Genomic DNA, 4529 nt, shown 5'->3' on the forward strand with positions numbered 1-4529 from the left:
TACTTCATTCAAAAATAAGGCTGCGACTGTAATTGCATAATTCATTTAAATATTCTGTTTATAAATCAACAAATTATCACAACCTAAATTTCGAACTTCTTTAGGCAAAGATGACCTTTGATGTTTTGAGCTATTACTCTTATGCTCCTTTGGCCATGTCGTTCATAGACAAGCCAAATTTATCAGTTGCTATTTTCATTCATTAGCGAAAAAGCATATTTCGACAGGTAACTCCACGTAACAAATGAAAACAGAAACGTATTAAGAAAGTTACCAATAATCACATTATTCGCAGGGTTTTCTTTGATATCATAAATTACGGAGTTGTTAGGAAAAAATGAGGCACACTAGTCTTACTAAAATAATATTCACCTTGAGGGGAACTTTTAATAAAACCACAAGCTGAAAGCAAAACAAATTCAAAGATAAATTACCTTTGTTTCCAGTAAGAACAAATCATCATGATAAATAGGTAATGGTTATTTAAGGCCGTTTATAAGAAATTAAAACAAAGATATTAAAAACCTAAAATGTCTATTATTTTTCTGACAATGACAAAATATGTTACCTATTGATATGGTAGGTGCTAGTTTGTGAGACCCAATGTAATAATTTAAAAGAGAACAACCATATTAAAAATTGAAATGTCAACAGTTTTTTTGTACAATCTTGAGTATAAAAGACAACATGCCAAGCAACACCTTATTCTAAGATTTGGACAATCGTGCACTGCATCATTGAAAAGGTAAGGTCTGCTCAATCGTATAATGCATTTACATATAATATCGTAATTCGTTTACCAAATACTTTTTATCGATCTAAATTTTAAATGAAGCATACGATTATCAATAACTCTCATCGAAATTGCATTGAGAGGTAGAAACCAAGTCTATGAAAGCGTTTTTCCTTTGCTTTGTTTGTGTTTTCCTGCGTATGTACTGATTTTGTGCCATGGATGGGTGTCCCTTATCCTTTTTTTCTATTATGACAAAGTTAAGACGATTTTACATAATATAGAATAGCTAAAGACTTTATAAGTATAACTCAATTCTTTTGTTATTTTAAATCAAAGACGTTATAATCTTACTGTAATTATAAAGGCCACATATTTATATCTTATTCAAACTGCAATTATGAATATTCTACTTTAATGCAGTATTTTTACATTGCTGTTTGTTTTGTGATAGACTCGTTTCGTTCAGTGCAAAAAAGAAATGTAGCTTTATATCTTATTCAAACTGCAATTATGAATATTCTACTTTAATGCAGTATTTTTACATTGCTGTTTGTTTTGTGATAGACTCGTTTCGTTCAGTGCAAAAAGAAATGTAGCTTTTTTCAATAGTGTTGAGATACATTTTTTTCGTGTGTATGAAATATTGAAAATAGAAACGAAAATTAAAGATTGACATTTGTAAAAGGAATAATTTCCTATGAGTCCCGGTACGACTTTTTATAGACGTTGGTTATATGAAATAATGGTATTTCGAATATTAACGTCAGTAAACAGTTAAGAGTATACGTATAGCATGAAAACAGTCAATATTTATAACAAATGATAAAAATACAGTCTCACATGACAAAACAAACACTGAAGAGAAAATTAAATGTCCTTTAAATTGTAAATATAAAGTAGAAGGCGTTTTTTTTGCAATTTTAAATGTTTCATAAAAAACATCAACCTTATTGTTTATCATAATTATGTCAACAATAAAGTATTTCAGTCAGAACTTACCTTCAGGCAATTCCGTTACTGCAAATTACAAAAGGATTACCAATAGTTTCAGTATAAAAGATCTCTTTGAGAACAACTAACAGGAAAAAAAATTATGAAAGTATTCGTATGGTTCTTGTTTTTCTATTTTTCTTCAATTTTTTTTCAACTTTCTATTTCATATAACTTAGTTCAAAGATGGGTTCGAAAACTGCTTTAGTTGCAGCTCTTGTTCTTTTGGTGGTATTTGTGAGTATGTTTGGTGAGTCAGTTTTCCTTATATACTTTAATCGTTTTATTTATTTTTTTTATTTACCGTTTTAAGAGTTTCATGGCTTTCAAGACTTTGTTTTATAGAATATTCAACTCGTAAAAATTGAGAACAAACATAGGTAACTACTACTTGTATAATTTGATATTGGTGTCAGGCCAACTTATCACCTTTGAATCTAAATATTGACACATAGATATCATTTTCGTATTTGTGGAATACGAATTAAGCTGCATTACTTGTAAATTATTTATGTAAAGTAAACACAAATCTATCAATTTACAGATTTAGTGGAAATGCGCTGGCCAAGCGGATGTAGCAATCGAAGTAAGTTTCATTTTATATAGGGGAAAATGTTAAACATGCAAAACAACGATAACATTGTTAAAAGAGGAAAAGTATACCATGAAAAAACTTCCAAACATATGACGAATTTTGCTGTAATAGAATAATTGAAATTACGACTTGAAATAAGTCTATTTTGATTAAACTAATCGTTTTGCACATATTGTACCATTTCTACCAGAACACATGTGTATATTTTCCTTGACACTTAAAATCTTTACGGTTCTAAATGAAAATGGAAGTCTTTAAATTATCGTGAGTCCAAAGCGATATAAAGATAGGGAAGTGATGATTTTACTTTTATAATTTTATAGAAAAGACACCATCATTATTAGTTTTTTAGTGCTGAATATCACTGTAACAGACCTAGATGACCATGCAAATTATCTTTTTCCGTCCGATTAGAAAAATAAAGGAATGTTAGTAATTTATAAAATATATATCTTATCTTTGAAATATTCAAGCTTTTGCAGCTTTATAATGTAGTTATGGCATTTAGACAATAAATTATGGAAAGCGTCTCCTGATATACATACATCAATTAGTCGGACGATGTTTTTTCGCTTAAAATAAACTAAACTTTGTGATTTATAGGTTAACAACCATGTTTCAGTAATAATACGAAAGGAAGCGGTCAATAATATGAGCACGAATTGTATCTTTACTAGGTAGATAGCCTTAAAATTTATAGGCATGCGCTTATGACATCAGTGTTAGATTAACAGTTGAAGTTGATATTGAATTGTTATGTTCTTGTTTTCTTAATCTATTGTCAGTTTGCTGGAATGACTGGGATTGCAAACACGACCATCCAGGTTGCCACTGTTGTAAAGTTAAAGGTGTCCCATGGGGACGTTGTAATTGGTAGTAACATCGGGGAAGAGGCAACATAGCTGCATACGGATATTTTTGGAAATAAATGCAGGCTTTTAAACAATTATATTTAGTTCTGTTTTTTTTTCTTCATTTTTTTCTATCGTATCCACTGTTAGACTGGACGAATACTTGGTGTACGTACGTAAATAGATAAACATAATTATGTTTTGCGTACCATATGGGTAATTACTACACCCCAGATGAACATAATTATGTTTTGTGTACCATATGGGTAATAACTACACCCCAGATGAACGTGACGATTATTTCATTGAACACAAAGGTCAACGGTATAAGCTAGTTATTCTGATCCTATGTTGATTATTAACGTCAAATAACAGTTCTAGTTTAAGGATCAAATTATTGATGACCCTTATCAATACTATCGAAATCAACAACATTTAGAGTAAATATTTCAAACAGTTTTGTTCTCTTAATATACTCACTTGCTAATTATAAAGAAACGATTTTATCGGATGAAACATGTCTTTTGACGTGCAAATCAAATACAATGACACTACACTTTTGGTTGTAGTGTATTGATTGTTGATGGTCATGTAAATACTGGATTTAACCAAATTGATAACACCATTGAAAGTATCACATTTATTGTACATTATGTAAAAGCTAACAACATACGATTTTATAAATGTAGCTAATAACCAAAAAGGTCAAATACCAAATGAATAAGAAAATACCAAATAAAAATTTACTGATATTACATTGATGTCTTTTGTTTTTATATTGATTTGGTGCTGTCTTATTTATGTACACTATCGGAACTCCTTTTATTCATAAAATTTTGATATAAGACTTTTTAAAGAGTCATTCTCTGTAAGCATTTAAAAATTTCAAAGAAAATAAGAAATACGTACTCCAGGATTTCCTTAATTTTTCTTTCATGGGTTTGTCATTGTGAACTGACAAAGAACAATAATAATCATTTCAAAAGTTGAAGTGTTGGTTGCCATGAATACAAGTTACTTTGAATTTGCTTGAAAAACGTCATTAACATGATTTATGCTCAATGAAAAGACCATTTTTTCCTGTTTTTACCACTTTTATTGTAACAAAATGGAAACATATATTCCCACTTTTTTCTTTTGCTATGAAAATACTATATAGTAGTGTTTCAAAATAATATTTGAAAGTTCGGAAAATTCTTTCATCTTAAGTAAATATTTTGAATTTTTAAATTTGTTTTTCCAAAATCATGATTTGCGAAATTTCACAAAATAACCCATTTTTATGGCTCCAATATTCTTTATTCCAGATTTTGTGGCATAAACGAATATCATCATTAAAAAATATTGCATCTGATGC

At 29.3% G+C, this 4529-nt stretch overlaps 1 long non-coding RNA gene across 1 annotated transcript; it reads left to right on the forward strand.

Annotated features, from left to right (window-relative positions):
• Window positions 1–684: 684 nt before the first annotated feature.
• On the forward strand, window positions 685–3270 carry LOC127723991 (uncharacterized). Its single transcript, XR_007992293.1, has 4 exons — window positions 685–745; window positions 1906–1976; window positions 2271–2312; window positions 3107–3270. It is a non-coding gene; the product is annotated as an uncharacterized LOC127723991 (long non-coding RNA).
• Window positions 3271–4529: the final 1259 nt, after the last annotated feature.

The sequence above is a fragment of the Mytilus californianus genome, unplaced genomic scaffold (assembly GCF_021869535.1).
Source record: "Mytilus californianus isolate M0D057914Y unplaced genomic scaffold, xbMytCali1.0.p SCAF_14, whole genome shotgun sequence".
NCBI lineage: Eukaryota > Metazoa > Mollusca > Bivalvia > Mytilida > Mytilidae > Mytilus > Mytilus californianus.